The sequence below is a fragment of the Aulonocara sp. 'chitande type north' Nkhata Bay genome, linkage group LG2 (assembly GCF_057382095.1).
Source record: "Aulonocara sp. 'chitande type north' Nkhata Bay isolate Kocher_YH1m ecotype deep benthic linkage group LG2, A_spYH_male_GT1.1, whole genome shotgun sequence".
In the NCBI taxonomy this organism is placed as follows: domain Eukaryota; kingdom Metazoa; phylum Chordata; class Actinopteri; order Cichliformes; family Cichlidae; genus Aulonocara; species Aulonocara sp. 'chitande type north' Nkhata Bay.
In genome coordinates, this window is record NC_141345.1 from 23,588,468 (window position 1) to 23,610,079 (window position 21,612).

The window sequence follows — 21,612 nt, forward strand, 5'->3', positions numbered from 1 at the left end:
TGACATTTTATTGACAGAGACAATTGTCACTAACCATGTGATATTTATTGTATTGCATCAGTAGACCTGCATCTACCACCGCCACCACCAGCACACAGATAAGGCTGGCAGCTGCATCAAATACAGCCACCCTAATTACGAGGGTCCGCATTAAAATTTCATAACAAAAAACAAGATGACAATAAAGCCTCTCAAGTCAATAATGCGCCAAGGCAGCACAATACAAAATTATTCTCAACAACCACCGAACCTCAAGTAAAATACTGAATAGAGCTTAGTTATGCTTGCAAATGTGCGTGTGTCTGTGCGCGTGTTTGTGCACATGAATGCCAGTGGATGTGTGCGTGTGTTAGCGAGAGAGAGCGAGAGAGAGAGAGAGACCTTGAGTGCAATGGGAGGAGTAGATGCTGCAGCATTCAGGGAGGGAAAGCAAAGCTAACTGTGAGTCAGACTCTCTCTTTCTCTCTCTTCGGCCCTTACCTCCCTCCTTCCACTTCCACTCTCCCCTTCTCCTCCCTTTCTCAGCACTTAAGCAGCTGCCTCCACTTATGCAGGGCACATTTCAGATGACAGGAGGGAGGGGAGAACAAGGGGTGGCAGGGAATGATGGTTGGGGGGGGGGGGGGGGGGGTAGCAGGAGCAGCACTGGGGGGAGGGAAACAAAAGGTTGCACGATGATTGCACAACGATTCAAAAGCTGCTGAAGGGGGACATTCCAAGCTTAGGTGAGGATGCTTCCCCTCCTCCTCCTCCTCCTCTCCTGCTCTAAAACACCCATGCTGCTATACATCAAAGAGGAGAAGGTTAACCGCTAGACATAGTAACCTCTGTAATAGAACTGTTTTCTAATGACCATCAAAGACTGTTTACTACCTCTGCGCCTGTGATTAATGGCTGTATGCACGGACAACGTCCCATTTCACACGCTCGCTCCCTGCGCTTGAACATGGTAAAGGTAATGTGGAGAAAATGACAAACAGAATAATGATGGAGGATCCTTCTTAATGCTCCTCGAGGATCCTTTAGGATGTGGCCCGATCGCCCAAACTTCTAAAAACATCAAACCACAAGACGAAAAGCTTCAACGACCCTGTTGTGATAACACCATTACTGTGTTTTTACAGCTTAATGAATGATGATGATGCAGCAGTGAGAGCCAAACACCTACGGGCTGTTTTACATTGTTTTCTATTGATGATTCATTTGTACGGTAGTATTTTTTGTGTGTTAGATTTCAAAGTTAACATTCTGTTGGGTTTTCATGATTACCATTTAACCCCTTAAAGCCTATAGTGCATCATATTTGATACATAGAGCTCTTTGTGAGTTTTTGAGATTTCTGCATCATCAGGGTGATTTTACTCTAAATAAATCACACAATACATTTTTAAGCAATTTTTTTTAAATGCCAGATGTAGCAAAAAAGCTAAAAATTAAAAGTCACATATTAACTTAAAATGTCATTAATTTTTTAAAACAAATTTGTCACATGGTTCAGTAAATTGGTTCAGTAAAATAGACATTTCTGGCAATTATTTCATGGTTCAGGCTTTAAAGGGTTAACCAAATATCTACCTGAAGCTACTACCTGATGGGACAACGACACTAGGCGTGCCACTGTCACCTTTCCTGACTTAAGAGGATAAACACTTTTTTCTTCTGGCTTTTAAATTATGGCTCTCGCATCTTATTTTAAAGATCATATAATACCGTATCAATCGCAGACTGTGAGGTCACCTGTGGTGCCTAGAGTATTTAAAAGTAGAATGGGAGGCAGAGCCTTCAGCTTTTAGACCCCTCTGCTGTGGTACCAGCTCCCAGTTTGGATTCAGGAGACAGACACTCTCTCTACTTAAATCCTCTGTTAGTTCCACTGCAGTAGGTGTAGTCTACTGGGAGACTTCCCATGATGCACTGAGTGTTTCTTGTTCATTCACCTTTTTTACTCTTTATGTGCTTACACAGTCAACCATTAGTTATTATTAATCTCAGGCTCTTTTCCACAGTGTGTTTTTCGCCCTGTATTCCTCACCTCAACCCCCCCAACCATTCGTGGTGGCAGATGGCCCCCCTCCCTTAACCTGGTTCAGCTGGAGGTTTCTTCCTGTTAAAAGAGAGTTTTTCCTTCCCAATGTCGCCAAGTGCTTGCTCAAAGGGGGACACTTAATAGCTGGGCTTTTCCCTGTATTATTGTAGTCTTGTCCTTACAATATAAAGCACCTTGGTGCAACTGCTGTTGTGACTTGTGATTTCTATATAAATAAAACTGAACTGAATAAAATTGAACATTTTGAATTGCACAATACGAAGCAAATGACAAAGTTTGTTGTTCTTTCATGCCCGCAAAGCAAATACATCTAACACCTGTCAGTCGGACAAGAGCACATCAGTCTGAATCTTGAAAACCACTGAAAAGGAAGTTCTAAAGCCAGTTTCTGATTACTGTTTGGATTAAGAACAGAAGAAAAGAATTAGTAAGCTTTAGCCAAGTACTATGACTACTTTTTGTACTAAAGTGAAAAGTTTTTTGCTGATCCATCTTTTAAAACCAAGTCCTTTGTACGCTCACTGCAGCCACTGGAGGGTGTCGGCACTTTCACTGAACAACAAGCAGCAACCTAAAAAAATGAAGCCAAGGCCGACCTGCCACTTCAGGCTGTCTCTGAAAGTGAGTTACTCCATCTTAAAATACCAGTCATTACACCTTGGTACAAAAACTTTAAGACAGTTTAGCCCCTTCAGGACCCTTCACGAGGATTTTTACTCCCTCATTTAACGTGCCAAAGTTATACATTATTTAGACTGTGGCTGCTTTGGTTGACAAGTGGGTGCCGACTAGGCCGCTAAACAAATCATGCAGCTTGACCTCTTGACCGTGTTTGTGCTAATGGCATCTTTTAGAACATTTTTAATGCCGTTACTTAATTAATTACATGGCTTGCTGTGTGGTTAATTGTAACAGCCAGTCAAATGATTTCTCTGCTACTTAGCATTAATACCAGTTACCTGTAAAGTCGGTGGATGGGGCTTGCTATCCAAACTTAGCAGTACTAGAGAATAATGTAGCTCTCCACACACTTTCACAAATATCTTCAATTCTGGCCTCAAAAACTCAAGCTGGCAGTTATGCTAAAATCAAGGCTTCAAAACCGGTCTTCACAAACAGAGGCTATATCGATTTTTTAAAGCTGCTGTTTGCACATATGTTACATAAACAACTGCAATTTAGCCTTTTTATTTCAGCTTCTACATCTGACCATAAAATCTCTTTCACCTACTGCAAAATAATTAAGTCTCCACATGAACAGCTGATATGTATATGGAGTGAGCTGTGTGTGAAAAGAAAACAAAGACGTTTAAAATAATAAGAAGAATCAGTGCCAAATGTCTTTACTGCTGTAGTGTAGTGAGCCGGTATCTGCATTGAGAGCAACATATTAATCTACTGACTTTTTTGGTTTATAAGCACTCATATTTTTGTCTACAGTGGAGATTTAAACCCCATCAAGTGTGCCCTGCAGCTTTCTTGATAACAGTTTTAATATGTTTTAACTGTTTGTAAGTGTCATTTTAATAATCTAGTCTTTAACAGCGCTAAACACAATGAATATGACTGCATTTCAAACCTGGACTATGTTTTTATTGTTACCAGTGCGCTAACAGCACATCACTAGACAGTTATGTCTAATTATTGGTGACAAAGGGATGGTAAAGTTGTGTCACTGTAAGGTCTGTTCCCCTGCAGACTGTGCTGATGGCTAAGAATTAAAGATGACTAATGCTGTGACTCTAACAGCTACCAGAAAGGAAGCTAAGTCACTCCCCTCAGTGTTGAGGGGGCAGGAGGCTGAAGGACTCTGTGCCGCTGCTACAAAAACAACACATCTCCCTCTTCTCTGTGGCCTGACGTAAGCTGCACCAATCATGCCAATTCTTTTTTTTTTCTGATTAGTATTCATACTAGGATTTACTGTTTCACAACATTAAAAAACACACCTTATCTGTCGGTTATATTGGTTTGGCTAAAACCATTAATCATTTCAGCGCTTTCACTCACTGTCTAGACTGCAAATTCAGTTTTTGAATATTTCATTGTCATATTTTGCTCATTTAGTATTTTAACCTCATTTAGAGATGAAAAAAGTATTATTTTTTAGGTATTTCTGCAATATCAGGAAAACTGTAAACTGCACTGCTAGCATCTTACTAATCATATATATTTAATTGCGTTATTATCTTAACATGTTTTTTGCTGAAAAAGTAATTTCTGAAACATCACAGAAAGACTTTAAACAAGCAGTTTATTTATGTTAGGGTGTTTTAAATAGAGCTGAACAAACAAGTATTAGTTAGTTATCAGCTTGGCTTAGCTTAGCATAAAAGCTAAAGAAAACAGCTAACCTGGCTCTGTTGAAAGTATCACTGACATGTCTTCAAAGAGACATGATAGCAATTCATATCACTCACTAAGTTATAATTGTAGGTTGGCAGTCAGTTTCTTCAAACCTGCATTATTAATTACTATAAATCTAAACTGTGTAACATAAGGGGTCCCTGACAACGCTTTAATCACAAGAATTATCACCACACCTTCTAAGCCTTTGTGCTTTAGCACTCCCCCCTTATGCTTTTGCCACAGCTGCTGTCATTAAACCTTGTAGGCATAGTTTTTGAAGATAAAAAGCTCCATTAAAACCACATATGTCTCAGTACCTGCCCAGCACCAAACAGCAGACAAAGTTAGCACCTATCAAAAGAACAAAGTCAAGCATCTAGCATGTTAAGGACCCAGATGGTGGAGACGAAACCAGACAAATCTGAAATAAGAGTGAATATTCAACCACCACCATATCTTGCCAGAAACCCAACTCCAAAAGAACAATCACACTGCTCCTTGTTTGCAGGATGTGAGAGAAGGTTATTTTTTTTTTAACAATAGCAACTTCTTAAGCTCATAGCTTTCGGTTATGTGACTGGCGCGGAGAGCTGGAGGGCAGCTTGCCAGCCAAACACTGGATAGAACTGTAGCACATGCCTGTCAACTTTTCTTCTTCTTCCTTTTTTTTAAAAAGCCATAAATATTTAGATCTCCTTTTAAGTGAACAAAAAATAAAAATTTGTGAAGAAACTGTCAGTTTTGAGCACTTGGGATTCCAATACTGCATCCAAGCACAGTATTCCAATCACTATGCCCTGCCAGACCCCATCTTTCCCAAACTTTGATGTTGCTTGTGGAGAATCCCTTTCTTTATGATGCTACCAGGATGAAAATGTACAAAACTGCAGAGAAATTAGAAGTGCAGGGCGAAAAAAGTCTTCATCTTTAAAGTAACGGTAGCGCTAATTAGCCGACACTGGCTAGCTTAAAAAAGTTTATTTTATCAATTCAAATGGCCCAAAACTGACAACCTAAGTAGGTGTGGAGATGGAAACATTCATAGGATGTTGTCTCTCTTCTTTTACGGCAGGATTACAAGGACGTTTACATGCTGTAGTAATTTACTTATAAATGTGAACGAACTGAGTGGCTGTCTCCTAATGGTACCCTCAGTTTCCTTTTCTCAGCTGACTGGCTGGTGTGGTCTTCTGCTGCTGTAGCTCATCTACTTCAAGATATGTGTTGTGCATTCAGAGATGCTCTTCTGCATACCTTGGCTGTAACAAGTGCTCATTGAAGTTACTGTTACCTTCCTATCAGGTTAATGCATTCAACACCTTCTCCTCTGACCTCTGGCAGCAAAAAGGCATTGTTGCCCAGAGAACTGCTGCTCACTGGATAATTCCTCCCTATTCGATTTGAACTTGCGATATCTACATTATCAAGCAATTGAACAATATGGCAAGTTGAGGTAAGTGTAAGTGTATGTATACTAAGATATATATTAAGTTTCAGTAAGAAAAAAAGGTTTAGCCACGGTCCAGCCTGCAAACAATGCAAACATTACACTACTATAAAATCCAGGGTACTATAATAGCACGCTATCTGATAGTCCTAACTGATAGAGTTATTTGAGTGTGTCATACACAGAGATCCAAGGGAAAGAGCAGACCGACAATTATAATGACAAAATCTGTGGTCTTCTACCAGCATTAATCTGCTTTGAATGCCCAGATACACATCTTTATGCCTTCAACGAAAAGTCCAGGAGATTTTTAGCACCTACCAGAGAGCCAGAAAGCAATAAGGTCAGGAGGGTCATTAAATCGTAGGGCTCTACTTAAACCTACTACTTTACTTAATTTGAAATTATTTCAAATCTTATTTATGTATATATTTTTTTCTTTAATGATTAAGTGGTGGATTTTCAAGTTACTGCGAGAATCTTGAATACAAAAGGGTCACTAATTCCCTCACTTCGCTAATGCCAGCATATTTTTTAAAAGCTACAAAATTTCTATTCCGTCCTCTACATGCTGGTGTTCGGTTAGCTTATTGTTTTTTTACTTCCAGGAAAGAGTACTGCAGAAAAAAACAACACATCTACGATACTAGAAAGATACAAGTTTGCTTGTGAAAGCAGAAAATCAGTTACTGGATTAAAAAGCCTGAATAATGAAGAGGAAATACACATTGAGGAGCCTGAAGTAAGCCTTCAGCAGACATCCACTGCATCTCTGGCCTCGTAACTCCTTATTTTCAACACAATAAATGTCCTGCTTATATGTCCAGTCTCCTGAGCCAAGACAAAAGCAGCTCATTGATAACAGCTCAATAAGTGGGTATGGGGCTCTCCTAAGGGCTTTGAGGAATTTGCAGTCAATATGTGATGATAATGGATTGCACATGGCCTTTTTTAAAACTGTGGTGATATTGCAGTAGCTTGAATTTAGATGCAAACTTTTACAACTCTGCTGAAACCACCAAAAATGCAACTGTAGCACAAATATATATATATATTTATGTGTTTGTGTTTTTTTTTAAATATACCAACCATAATCCTGATATAAAAGAAAAATCTGTTTTGTCTGTATAACAGAGTTATTATTGTTCTCAGTAAATTAATCTTTTACGAGTATTTTGTTGTTTAAAATGAGAGGCTAAAATGAAGACGGTTCCATCCACATCACAAAAATCCGTTCCATTACTCTCACAGTAAAGACTTCCCTTTGTTCTCGGAGCCACAAATTATTTCCCCGTTGCTTCAGAAAGCGACTCCTTTGGCTTCAAAACCAAAGGACAGGGGCAGGAGGGGTGGGAGGAGGGGGGTAGCAGAGGACAGAAGGAGAAGAAAGGAGATACACAGAGAAAAAGAGAGCGAATGAGGCAATGGGAAAGGGAGGGCAGCGGGAAAGGAGCCAGGGAGACAAGGCAGGAAAATGCAGAGAAGGGTGTCAGTCATGTGTTTGTATGTGTTTGGGGCTAATAATGAGAAGGGCACGGGACAGAACAACAACACCGCTCCGTCTACTAACTCAAATCTCGATATTCACCATCTCTGGCTGCTAATACGCCTCCTTTCTTTGATATTTGTTTTCCCTTTTAAAGTCATTGATGTTATTAGTTTTCGAAACCCGGCTTAGAGGCTTATTGATAGGCCGCGCAGATGGAAATATTAATGGCCTCGGAATCGCTGATGAGAAAGAACAATAATTCTTGTCTGCTGCCCGTAAAGCTGCGGCACGTCTACAGCGCAAACCACGCCAAGAGGGAGTTTCTGTGTTTTTCCCGTATCGAGACGCTCTCTGCGCTGCAGTTTTGGCCACTGTGTGTTTTCAGTGTTCGTCCCCAATAATAAATAAAAACCCAGCTTTCTTGCGAAACACTTAATTGGGCAGTATGGAATCAGCGAGAGCAGTAAAAGGAGCATACTGTCACGGCTTTAATGTGTCTCTCTCTTTGTTCGGTGAGGGGGGTGGGGGTGGGGGGGGGGTAGCCTCTCTGATGTGCCACAGCTGAAATTGGCAGGCTATCAGTCACAACCCTGTAACACAATGTACAGCATTTCTAAACAATATAAAGAGAAATGACAGCCAAGAAGGCAGAGAGACAGACTGAGAGAGGAGGAGAGGGATGGAGACAGTGCAAAACAGAGAGTGAGAGTGAGAGAAAAGCCATTTTTAGAAACCTGATGTGTAAGTCTAAATGTTTTCTTTACAACTGGGTCAGAACAGCACATTATTCTAGACTCACTGAACAAGCATTTGTCGTTTGATGCGCTCAGATCCAGCTCTAGGTGCCGCAGGTTAAATCTCACGTCAGAATAGCAGAAACTCCACGGCTGTGGGCTTCAAATGTTACCAGACTGCGCCTGAATTAAAGCAAAAGTTGGCAAAATGTTTGGTGGGAAGGGAGGTGGGGGGGCAAATGAGAAGTGGTGTTAATCAGGCCTATTGATTAGAGCCTGTGTGAGTCTGGGAGGAGCTGGGAGAGGGTGGCTGTGTGCATATGCACAGGGGTATTACCAGCACTTATTCTTTAAGCCTGTGGGACAAAGCAGCCTCTGAGCGAGGTGATTAAAAGGCCCAAGCTATTGAGCTCCTCCAATCAATACCCTCCTATGCTATTGGACAGAGTGGGAGGCCGCTTCCTAAGTAACATAGAAACACACGCACACACATGCTAACACGCTTTCACCTTCACAACCCCGTATTTTTCTTCTGTTTGCCCCAAATCTTAAACCAGCTTCATTAAGTGTTGGGGCGAAGGAGGACAAATCCCCATTGGCCTCCTGTAAGGCTTTCTTGACCATACCACATTGGAAAGGGACTTGCCATTTTCATCATGTGCAATGGCCAATTAAACAAATCTAATACAGAGTAGAAAACGGGGTGTGGGATAAAAGTGGGAGCTTTTCATTTAAATGGATAAGGTTAATGAGTTATTTGTATGGTTGACGTATCCTGATGGTTTAAAAGGTTAGGCGCATCTACACAGCTGCCCTTTGGAGTGATCTCCTCCGTTTCACGCTCCCTCAAGCAGTGGTAATGAGAGGTCACTGTGCACCATGAGGGCCCTGGGAGCTAGCAGCCCAGCCAGACAACACATAGCCACCGACATATTACTATTTCCTCCAAAATAAACAGGCCTCGAAGAGAGGAACAGGTCATTTCAGCCCTTTCTCTTAACCTGCCTCTCCCTCTCTCTCGCTCTCTCTTTCTCTTTCAATATCCTGACAAGTGGTCTGCTCTCAGCTCGCCGTGACCAGAGAACACTCCTCTCTCTTGTTTTTTCGGAACATCCACTTTCATATTTTCAATAACTGCAGAATCCTATTTTTTGTTTCCTAATGGAGCCCCTCTCCTTTTTCCCCCCATCTCTAAATTCCATTTCACAGAACTGGCCTGCCTTCTTTACGTTCGCTGCCATAACAAGATCAGCAAGGCTTTTGGTTTTATTTTGGTTTTTTGGGGGCTTTTTTCGAGTCTCATCAACACCTCGGGTAATCCGGTCAAAAATATCTGCACTGCTGACACATAATCAGTTATGCTAAACATAACTCAATCACAGCGTGATTATTAAAGAGCACACAGCAAACACTTACAGCATCACTCCCACCAGCCTTAATGGCCTCGCTGCAGCCCTGGCCGCGGCGGCTGCTGAGAATCACGAGAAAAGGCCTGGCTTTGCTTAATTCAGAGCTATTGATTTGGTAATTATTTCATAAGCCGCTATGTCCAAATACTCACAGGCACCGAAAAGCCCATATCACAGGCGACCAGGCAGCCTGGGGTGTGTTGCTGTCAGGTTTGCCAGTGTGAGCGGACAGAGGCGGTGGGTTCTGCTTAAGACAGAGTATTGGACAAACACAAACAAACGAGGCAGTGGCCACTGTGACTCAGTGCTCTAATGAACCAGCGTATTGACTTGCTGGCTTTCTCTTTCTCTCTGCCTGCATGTCTTTCTCTTCCTCGCACACACTCTGCCTCGCTCGCGCTCTCTCCCTCTGTCTGCTATGTTTGTATGGATCCCAGCTGCCACTCGGAATACCAATTACTGTAGGTCCAAGATGGGGGGAAGAGTGAATGAGAGAGAGAAAGAGGGACTGTATGAAAAGGAGAGAAAGAGAGGGAGAGAAAAATGAAGTAAGGAAAGAAAGAGGAGAAGCCATGCAGAGGGAAAATAGCGCGCACGCTGGCAGGTGATGCAGGACGCTCGTCCCCCCCTCCCTCCACTTGGTCACCAGGAGAAACACCCTGGTGTTGTAGCTGATGGCGAGGAGAAAAAAAAGGGAGGGGGGTCCTCATTCCCGATGCAGTGGCACCTCACGAGGAGGGAAAATCAAAAAGCATCTTCATGTGAGACACTTACATCCCTGATGCTCCCTGACACTCCTGCAGCTGACACACAAGGAAGGGAAATCAAAGGGGACCTTTCTGTGGTCTACCACAAATAGGTGCAGCTCCTGCACACGGAGGAAGGGAGGGGTGTCACATTCCCCCCGCGAATTCCTGGGACAAAGCTAGGGTGCTGCATCTCCCATTACCAGATATTTGTGTTAGATAAAGGGATTTAGACCAAGGGGAGCTGTTGGGTCCAGTGACACTCCTTCCCGCGCTCCCTTTTCTCGTCTCTTTTCCAACTGCCGCAACAATTCTCATGACAACCATAATGAGCATGCTCACATTCAGCACGATACCACTAATTTGAGAAATTTCCAGCACAAAGACATAATTAGACAAACTAATTAGACGAAGACTTCGCTGCACAGAGATCCTCCACAGTTCAACTCATCCGCCTACCTGCCGATGACTAAAATAGGAAGCAGCCGTCAAGCCCATCCATGCTCATTCCCCTCAGTTAGTGCAGTGAGATGTTTGTGAGATGGCGCACAAGGGAAAATAACATGATCTCTCCCAAGGGCTGCAGACGCTCCTCAGCAGCAGCAGCAGCAGCAGCACAGCAATACCTTTGTTGTGGTTTTAGTGTCAAATAGGACTAACAGGTCTTACCCAGCCACAGATTGTCTTCCTATTTATATCTGAGGCAGCAACACTGTCTATATGCTGTGAAAGAAGCTGCGCAGTCCTACACCTATATGCCACTGTGCAAGACATATTAATAAATCACAGTGAGCCACTCACATGTGCCACGAACGCTTAAAAATACACAGCGCTCCGCTTGTGGTGTTCATAGTGAGCTATAGGTGAAGTGGTGGGTTTTCTAATGAAGAATATGACAAGAGTACTTAGAGAGAGTTGGAGAGGCGAGGGAGGTAGAAAGGTAATTGATTTTAAAAGTGATGGGAAAACCCACAGGTCTCAGGAGGGAGCAGAAAACCATCTCAACGGATCCAGAAGCCCCAGCTGCCTCCAAGAATAATGGAATTAATTCTTAGTCTCACTTAAATACATTTTATAATGGGAACTTAAATTAACATTTGGTAAGGCCCCCAGAGATGGAGTCAAAGTGTAAATTGTTACCATTTTTTTTTTTTTTTTTGCTTTTCTCTCAACAATGGAGCCCTTGTCCTCTGAATACGCTTTCCTTGTAGGCACTCGGTAAATAACTGTGCTCGCCCGTTATCGTTTTGTGCAGCACGCGATGAAAAAAAGACACAACTAATTTTATTACTACATGACCGATTCATGCATATACAACAGAAAAACAAACAAACTTCCGTGCCCACATAGAAGTCAGGGGCCAAGACTAAGCATGTGCACATGTGCGCATGCGTGCATGTGCACATTCATATTTTGAATGCTTGGCACACTGTCACTGCATTCACCGTGGAGTCTGAATAGTGGTGGGTTGATTTGTAAGAGCACAAGAGAGAAAAACAGACGGTGTGTTATACTGTTTGTTACTCCTAATCTTCAGTCGGGTCATTAAGTCCAGGTAGACTCACGGTACACTGGTATTAAGAGTCAGCACAGAGGGCTTCTGAAAGAACGGGCAGCCCCTAAAAAGCAATATTTATATATCTACACACACACATATACAGCTCTGTGCCTCTATAACTACAGAGGACATTATATTGACTACAGTTCAGTTGCTGGAGACTTACTTTAACCTTACAAACCCCCTATCCTTAAAACAGCTCTTCACCTTAAAGTACTGGACCTGCCTTGTCCCCATAAGGAAGACAAGTCCCCATTATATGACGGTGTAAACAGATCTAGGTCCCCACAACATGAGTAATAACCACCCACTCATACACACACGAACGCTGAGCACGTAGCACATACAGTACAGCATGCACAATGCACACGAAGAACCCGCATCTCCAGAGGCCTCATCACTCGAGCCAAAACACCGCAGCAGCATACATCTTTGATAGCGGCTTTTAAACCTATTAGATCATATGGCTATAAAGTAGGCATACAGACTGTACACCGGCTCTCCCGTGACAAAGAGTTTCTCTCAGTGGACTTACCCGCATAAATAAACCATAAGCAAATCCCAAATATTGCACACAAAAGGCAAAAAGGAAAAAACGTGCACTCATGCAAGTGCATATACACACTCACGCCTCAAAGGGAGATCTCAGAGGAGCAGGTAATACACAAAGTTATTTGAATATAAAAGGGAGATACCTGGTCTTGTGATGTTCCCGAAGTATTTAGCCGAAAGTGACAGAAACAGAACGACGACAGGAGCAACAAAAATGTGTTTTCACTGGAAGTAATAACAGCGATGAGGGCCAAGCATGTCCTTGACATCACTGGTAGCATCTTATTAAATGTAATTTTTCCACTTCACTTCCCCACTAGTGACTACACTTACATCTGTAGCCCCCCCCCCCTCAAAAAACTGTATTCTTGTATCACACAATAATGACTGTTCCTTCCACTGAGTTGTAAAAAACAAAGCAATCCTCATAAATTTTGAGTTTAATTTTGCCTTAAACAAGCCGCAACCGCCGATTTTTTTTGTCGTTATTTACCGACTCCCCCCTTTTGTGCCACTAACGCACCAATTTACCCTTAAATTATTCAAAGAAAAGCAGCAGATCTGCTCAATTAAGACGACTATCTCGAAGCAGGATTTTTCTTTCTTTTCTTTTAATAATTTCTGCTTAAAAATGTCTTAAACAGATCTCAAATTAGTTGCAGATTATTTTCCTAACAATCAAGAAAATGATTGACTCACTAATTACTTGAGCCCAAGTCCAAAGCCACCAAACAGCAACTTTAATTAAATTACACGCTCTACAATGAGCTAAAGAACAATTTTAATCAGTGTATATGATATAAAAAGAAAAGACAGAGTAAACAGCACAGGCATTCGGTGCCCGCCTTCTGGCTGGTTCTGGTGCTTGTTGCGATGGACAAATTTCAGTGATTATTCATACAAAAGCACAACCAATCATAATGAAAGTACCTAATGCAAAGAGATGCATAAACGGAACAAATAAATGCGGCACTTTATTCAAAATCGCAGCTAAATACCTGCATTGGAAAACCTGGATATTATTCATTGAAATGCAGCAATGCTGAATTTGAACCAATATTACAAAGAATCTCTGAGGCTTTGTGTGACTAAATGATGAATTAGCCCTTTTATCAGAAGCGGCTACACTGAGGTGCATATTTGACTCCTCGTGGAGAGCATTTTACTGGCTCAACTGTGATATATGCGGGTCGTATTCTGTCAGTGTTGCTGAGTGATGACTTGGGGAAATGGGTTAGAAGAGCACCGAGAGATAGTGAGTTGAAAAATGTCTATTTGCGCATGACAGAGCTTCGGTACGTCACCCAGTGCTGCTGTCAGGGGTGAGCCCAGAATAAATGTGAAGCTGACATCCTGGCCCTTCAAGTATCTTTACGCTACAATTAGCTGCTTGTTTATGACAGCAGAGACTGGGTCACTGTCATGATGGAAAATATACAGTAAGTGTGAGTGTGCGAGAGACAAAAGGAGTCCCGAAGCAGAAGAAAACCCAGAACCAGGAGACTGAGAAATCTTACTGGGCCTTGCTAGAGCTAAAGCACACACACACTGATAAACAGGCGAGTATACACACAGCTGTTCATCCTAGAAGTCAAAGTACACACTTCATACACTCTCCTGCGATGCATCTGAAATGAGAAGTCCTAATTATTATTTCCATTGTGTCCCACTCCTGTGACAAGGACCACTAGCTGTGAATGATTATAATTATTACCCGTAGTAGAATAGCAGTCATGCTGTTGTATCATCAGCAACATCATCCAACAGATCAGGGTCAGATCCAACTTGAAATTCATGTATGCAACGCAATTCACATCCTCTGTGTTAAGATATTCAAAAACATTTCTCATTTGACTTCTGCTCAGAAGCAGTATGCATGGATTATGTTTTGCCTCTGGCGCGCTATGGTAAATGAAAAGTAAAGCGCCATCCGTCAGCTGACTCCATCAGACAGAAAGACCGTTGCATCTGCTCCACAGACCTTTTTTTTTTTTTTTCTCACTTCTTCCCATCATGCTCGCCTGCATCAACCACAACTTGTGATTAAAAATAGCCATTTGATTCAATTACCTCTAATGTTTGATTAGGGCACAAATGCCGCAGTCTCCACAAACAGCAGCACAATTAAACTGAAGTGAATTGCAGCAGATCTCTGAGCGAACGCTGGCCACGCCATAAATTTTAAATACTCAACTTGGGGAGCGAAAAGAAGAGAAAGAAAAAAAAGAAGAAGATTTACAGCAAAATATGGCCTGTCTCTTATTTGTACATAAATTCACAACATCGTTTAGAGTAGCAAACAAGTCTGTCTTGAATGGCTGGTAATTATGTACAGCAGCAAATAAAGCGTGGTTTTCTTTTCTGAGGCGCTGGTGGCTTGTTAAGTGGTGAACAGACAAAACAGCATTTAGAAAATGAAAGGTGGAGGGAAACATCCAGGGCACAGCGAGCTTCTCTCCCATTAGAAACAACACTGTCTGTCTCGCGACCGTTTGTTTGTTCCAACTGGCTGTACTGGAAAGACGTGCCCCGAACCCCCACCACCAACACTAACTACGTCTTTCTTGTTGTTTCTGTCCCCTCTCCCTCCGTCTGTCCATCCAGCCCTTCCTCTAATCTTCCCACCATGTCCGTCCCCCATCTCCTAGGCAGCTCCTCTGTTTTGTTTTGGGTTGTTTTTTTGTTTGTTTTTTGCATCCTACCTAATGTTTTGGTCCCTTTTTTTCACTTTATCAGTCCTTCTTTTTTCAACCCGCCCACATCCACTCATTTTCAACCACCAAATCAAAAATAAGGCTAACAAATGTGGCCTATTATCCAGTATTCGGGACACTGACAGTACGTGTCCATGAATGTAGAGCTCCAAATGGCTCAAACATGAGGAATCTAGTTAGAAAAAAAAATGTTCGAATTAGACCAGGGGCACTGCAGACAAGAGGAATCTATTACTGTTATTATATAACAAAAAACTGAGCTGTTATTGCCACTGTGTGCACCATTACAAAGGAAACAATGCATAGGAGCACATTGTGTGAAACCAATTAAAATCCAACCCTGTCATATACCTTCCTCTCTTTCCAGTCACGTTGTGAATATGCCATTTTTACACCATTCATAACGGCGCACCTGTGTCCACTGCGTTAGATCTCCGCCTCTTTCAGTATCCTTCTCAAATTTTCCAGCATCGCATCTCACTATCTGTTTCAAGAATCCCACGAGCTGAAAATACAAGGGGGCCCGGGAGAGTGTGTGAGAGCAGAACAGGGGAAATTTCACATTATCTGTCTATCTGCAATATAAGAGTGTGATGTGGAAGCAGGAAATGAGCTATGAACGTCAAGCCTGCATGCTCATGGTCCCAGTGGCCACCAGCCTACATATTGAGATCAAGTAGGCAATGTGGAAAGTGGTTTAATAGACCCCAGTTTAATTGGACTTTTATTTGTTAATGGCTGAAATCCTGATGCATTACTTTAATTATCTTGGCAGAACTAATTCATGAACACGTAGGAAAAGAAAAAAATGTGGCCGGACTTAGCATTTAAATGGCATCCAAACGCTCCCTCCCTCCCTCCCTCGCACTCTCTCTTTCTTTTTAAAGCTCCTATCCTCAAAGTACTCTGCTTTTGCTTTCCATGGGATTCTCTCTGATACGACTTGTAAGGCATGTGATGGTTTAAACCCTCAGTGTGCTTTAACCAGCCAGCTGTCATGAATGAGTCCACAGAAAGAGGAGAGGAGAGCACTGAGGCTATTTTTCTCATCTTTTTTAAAAGCGCTGGGGCCCACCCAGATCCTATACGTGAGCATGGCCGTGTTTGCTCTGCCCTCCGAGTGCAGAGTAGGTTTGGCTGCTGCCATGGAAGGGAAAGAGGAGGGGAGGGGTGGGCTCACTTCTACACTTACTAAGCCCACTCACACATGAACTGCTCCGTCAATGCTGAAGAGCAGCCAATGAAAAGGTGAGTTCCTTAATGTCTTTCTGATTGCGTCGTTTCTAGTTCATTACATGACGGCACTGTAATAGTTTTCGCCTCACACTGACACTTGAGTTCTTTAAAACGGGGCGTTCTTTAAAGCAGTTTAGCACAGTTTGACTTTCAGCTACAGGGGAAAATGTTTCCCTCTCTCAGCCAGTGCATGTGTACAGTATTTGTGCATTTCATGGTGTGTTTGTGTGCGTGCTGCAGATTGCATTGGAGTATGTTTACGTCTGTGCGCACGCAAGTAGTATGCGAAAACAAATGTGCGTGTCTTCCCTGGAACAGCTCCTGTCTGGGTGGGGGGGGGGGGAGCGGAGCTGGCGGTGAAAGAGCTCAGCAGCGCCTCAGTCCCTCAGGACAGACTGCAGCTCTCTCCTCGCGGCCATGAAAAGCAATCAGAGCTCAGCTTTCTCTCCTGGACTTACCTCTGCCTTTAATTACAGAACTCAGCAGCAGCAGCAGCACAGAGAAAGACTGCCTCCGCTGGGCCACAGCCAGCCCGTCACAACCCCAGCACAGGGCTGCGGTCGAGACAGCAGGCCTCAGCATACAGTGGCCTGACATAAGCACAGTGTGCTTAAACATGCAGTCGGCCCCGGTGAGCTCAGCGTGCTTCTGCACAGACCGAGACTCGGCTAAGGTGCTTCTATACTGAAAACCACAGCGCTCCAAGCATAAAACACAGCAGGGCTCCATACGAGCTAGGAATGGCCTTTCTGTATGCCTAATGAGATGTTCTCACCTGTGCTCTAGCAGGATAATGCAACATAAGCGACTGGGGAATTACGGAAAAATGATCAATAACACAAATAAATATTTGCTGCTCGGTACACACATGCACACACTGTCAACCAGAAGCAAGACCCTGAGATATGAAGAATGCGAGCACTTGTAGGGAAAAGGATTACTGATGAGGAGCCATTCATTGTGTGTAATTGAGATTCTTTCCCATTCAAGAGACATGAGAGTAGAGGCCCAACATGTGCCTTTAGGCTGAGCAGAGGAGAAGCCACGGTGCACACATGGACAGGGGAAGATAAGAGACTATGTACACAAGCTGCTGGTTTTATTGCTGCAACATAACGCTCGGATAGCATTTTAAACACATTTTCAGAAAACCTGCCAGTGCCGTCCTCGCTGCCGTGGAACCATGCCACGGTGCTGAAATGTGTCATTGGGCTCAATTTCTCACCCAATTTCAACCGAACGGAAAATGGCACTTTGGTGACAGCAATGAGGCTGACCAGAAGGAGATGTGAGTGGCAAATGCCGTAAAAGACGAATCTCCACGGCGCACTCGGTGGCACGCCGCCGAACTAAGGCACGGCTGTTATGATAGCTATCATCATTTCCGTATCTATGATCCTCAAACAAGGCCCTCTCCCCCTCCACACGTCACATAGCCTCGGGTCCAATGGCGCACTGTGCCGTCACACGTGATAATGACACCCACATCAACGTGTCAACTCAATTTGGCCCTCTTATAGGCTCTCTTTGACTCAATCAATGCATGGCCTTCCATCTGGGTTCCACTCCTGTCCTCACATTAGAGGAGTGGGGATGGACAGACATTTTACTAACAGCTCACTAAACCTGCCCCCACTCCCCACCCTTGGACATCTGCAGTTTAACATCACATATTACATATTTTCCTTAACCTAATAATCCAACAATGTTCTCAGAACGTGCAGCAAAGTCAAAAGCACCCTGTCAAGTAGGCTACAAAGGCTTCAAACACAAATCAAAAACCAAGTCATGTCGGGTCAATAACTGTGAGCTGAACAGATCATTAACTGTGGCGATAAATTTGCCAAGTTTTTCTTCTTCTTCTTCTTTTTTAATTTGAAAATCCCATCTTACAAGGCATTCCAATAAATATCAGGCAGGCACATTTCTAGCTCGTTAAAATTTAATCCAATTAAATCCCTATTTAAAACAAAGTTACACCTCCACAACAACCAAGCACAGAGGCTGTTATCTTGGGCTGCAGCTCATTATTTCTCAGAGCAGCTCGTCTGGCTGACAGTGTGGTAGACTGGGACATCCAGTAAACATCTGTCATGAAGCATCCTTACAGGGGAGCACAGACACAGTAAGCTACTGATCCAGTGACCCCACAGTGCAGGCATTCACACATGCCTTGGTGCACCTGCGTGTGAGCCTCTGCTATCGTCATGTTTAGGCCAATTTTAAGGATTTGTGCTTATAAACCGTTTATGAATCATTTATTCGCCATCACAGTGGAGGGGCCTAGAGAGATGATGTGTTATCCCATTAGGTTTCCATAGCTCATTCATGAATCATTCATCAGTTTGGACTATAGATTATTCCCCCTTTATTCATTTCTTATTCATTTTGGGCCAGTGTACTGCTCGGGATGCATTACGTTGCTTCAAAATGACGTCCACAGGCCAGTGTTTGCCTTCAAAACATGCAAACAGTGCAAGGTAACTGGCATCAACGCGAACAACCACACGTGGCATCTGTATTTGGATTGAATTTGTGAGCCTTAAGCGAATAGATCGGAGCTTGTGCTTTAAGTAAGTGGGGGTATTTTTTTTCGCAGGGAGAAGGTAATCGATGGAGCAGAGACGAATGAATGTAGGCTACGACAGCTGTCCCAAGGAGGTAGGGCTGCTACTACACCGCATGCATGGTGTGAGTTCCCCCTTTGAATAAAATGTCCGATCAGACCAAATCAAGAAGGCAGGGATATAAATCAGTGTGTGTGTGTGTGTGTGTGTGTGTGTGTGTGTGTGTATGTGTATAAATCAGGCTGTCCTGTGCATACCAAATAGAGCTCGCTCTCTATTCAAATACACACGGCACGCTGAATAGCAGCATAATAGCGTTTTCTCTGCCTACCTCCAGAGCGTGTGCGCCCAAACTGCGTTTTTTCCCCCGTCGCAATGGGATCCTTCTCAGCTGCCCTGGACAGTATCAGAGATGCGTCTTTCCCCCGAAAGGCAAACACTTCCCCTGCATGTCCCCCAACCCTCCCTCCCCTGCCGCCACCACCAGCACCACCACCAGCAGCAGCAGCAGCAGCCCGGGCCTCCAGTAATAGCAGGTGGACGCGCTTCTCAATGATGGAGGCAGCGCGACTCTCCTCTCCCCCGCCGCTCCATTTTCAATTACGGAAGAATTCGTATTCCAGGAAACGCGCTATAGGGCAGCCAGCATGTCCTAATATCGCCGCTTTTCTCGGGACCAACAGGGACCGTCGCCTCTCAAACTCCCGATTCGTGGCGCCCCCTCGCCTGTTATCTACCTTTTACGAGATGCTTGATGTTGCCATTGTCACGGTGTATTTTTTTTTTCGCCTTCCTTTTTTTTCTTTTTTTTTTTTTCAGCTGAACCTCTACCCCTCCTTGCGACGCGCAGTCTCGTAGGCGCGCACTTTACTTGCTCCCCCTCCGATTCTTCTTGGTCCGACCTATGAGCGCGCACAGCCAGCCGACGCAGGGCCACGCACTGCTTTGACGGACGCGCTGAGCAAATCAGGTATAGCCCACTCCAAATAGGACTGTATCATAACAGGGCAACTGCAATGACATGAATAATGAATAGGCTACTCATGTTTGCTGTGCTGTGTGATAGGCCCACTCACAATGCGTACCGGACTGGAAGCGATATTTGGGGAGACTTGAGCGTCTCTCTCTCTCTCTCTCTCTCTCTCTCTCTGTCTCGCTCTCTCAGTATGAATTTGATTAGCAAAACTCAATAAACCATTACTTTAAAAAAAAACGTGTTTTGCATATACATGATTATTTTTGTGTTATTAACGTCTATTCAAGAGGGGACAGTGTTTTTTGAGTATTTTTATGGATTTAAGATCATATGTTAGAGTAATTTTGTCATCGGGTGGACAGGTTGATGTAAAACAAAAACAATCCTATATATGTGTGTGTGTGTGTGTGTGTGTGTGTGTGTGTGTGTGTGTGTGTGTGTGTGTGTGTGTGTGTGTGTGTATATAAGGCTAGATGTCACTGTCCAATTTTCAGCTTATGTTCACAAATAAATGTTTTATTTAATTATTTCCCTGAATACTGATCGATTGTCAAACTGAAAACATAAAATGTTATTTTAAAAAGTGGCAACAGCCTGATTTCATTTTTCAGAGGCCAAAGTGCATCCTTCACATGTGACAAGGTAGACAGGCATCATTAACTCACCACATTTGTAAGTGGCACTGATTTGGGAGTGGTGTCTTACACAGTTGCTGTGAGCCAGTAGACCACGGTATTTGATTGCGTTTCTACTGTAGTCTACTTCTGCTCCACACTGTCACTTTTTTTCTTTTGGTAAGGGACCTGTTTAGTGCATGTGTGTTACACCGTCCAGGCTTAGATTATTATTAGAAATCAACACTTCCATAATAGATATTTCTTTTGAGGGTCTGTGAGCTGCACAGTTAAGATCCACCTAAACACTTGTTCACATTTTCTCATTCCTGTGTTTCTTTGTGCAGGCCAGGGCGTACAACATGCTTCAGGCTGAAGGCGGGTGATTGCACAGGGTGGAAGATGTAGGAGGATGACTGCCAAACCCTATGCAAGTTTGTCAGCATGCTAAATAGGTTAGATGACCCACAGTACTGCTGACTCTAGTCTTGGACTTTGGGTTCTGACAGTTTTACAGGTGGGACAAAGGACTCACCCTTCCCCGCTTTAACTTTATATTCAGTTGTATACTGCAGACAGATCTGTTGAATCTTCGATTGTAGTGTTTGCCTAATAAAATAGAATAAAATTTTCCCTGGAGGTGGTCTTTTTGTACATAGCAGTGACTGTTGGTCAGATCTAGAATCTGTGTGTTTCACATCCACCTCTCTAAAATTAGAGTTTGCTATTGCTAATGACAAAGACTTCCATCAGATGTGCACAACAAGGAAAGGCAGCAAAAAGCAAATGTTCAACATTTTTGCACAACGGACTGAAACATGAAGTGTCAGCTGTCAGTTTGTAAAACAGTTAGTCATTAAATTAATTGGTTGGTATAATGACAATTATGGTTTCATACTGTTTAATGAATAACAAATACTAAAAATTTCTTCTTTCAACCCCTGAAATATGATGATTTGACGATAGTCTGAAAAATAAAGGGTCTGATTTCGAGAACTTCTGGTGGATATTTTTATTTGTTTTATAATATTTTACAAACAAAACGTCTCCGATTGATTCATTTTTCACTTGCTTAAAAATGTCTTTCCCATTGTATTTAACATGGTTAAACTTGAATAATCAGGTTATAACTAAAAGGTATTCTGTCAGCCAAATAAAGCGATTACTGTTTATC

At 43.0% G+C, this 21,612-nt stretch overlaps 1 protein-coding gene and 1 long non-coding RNA gene across 5 annotated transcripts in view; one reads left to right on the forward strand and one right to left on the reverse strand.

The window, feature by feature from the left end:
* nexmifb (neurite extension and migration factor b) overlaps nt 1-19,296 on the reverse strand; it is a 52,463-nt gene extending 33,167 nt beyond the window's left edge. For all 4 annotated transcript variants that reach the window (XR_015131523.1, XM_086311496.1, XM_086311484.1 and 1 more), the window contains exon 1: nt 19,180-19,296. The gene's annotated coding sequence lies outside the window, so the exon portion shown is untranslated. The remainder of the gene's footprint in view (nt 1-19,179) is intronic.
* Nucleotides 16,240-21,375, forward strand: LOC147337822 (uncharacterized). The gene is made up of 4 exons (XR_015131525.1): nt 16,240-16,293; nt 16,758-16,954; nt 18,881-18,942; nt 20,786-21,375. It is a non-coding gene; the product is annotated as an uncharacterized LOC147337822 (long non-coding RNA).
* The last annotated feature ends 237 nt before the right edge of the window (nt 21,376-21,612 follow it).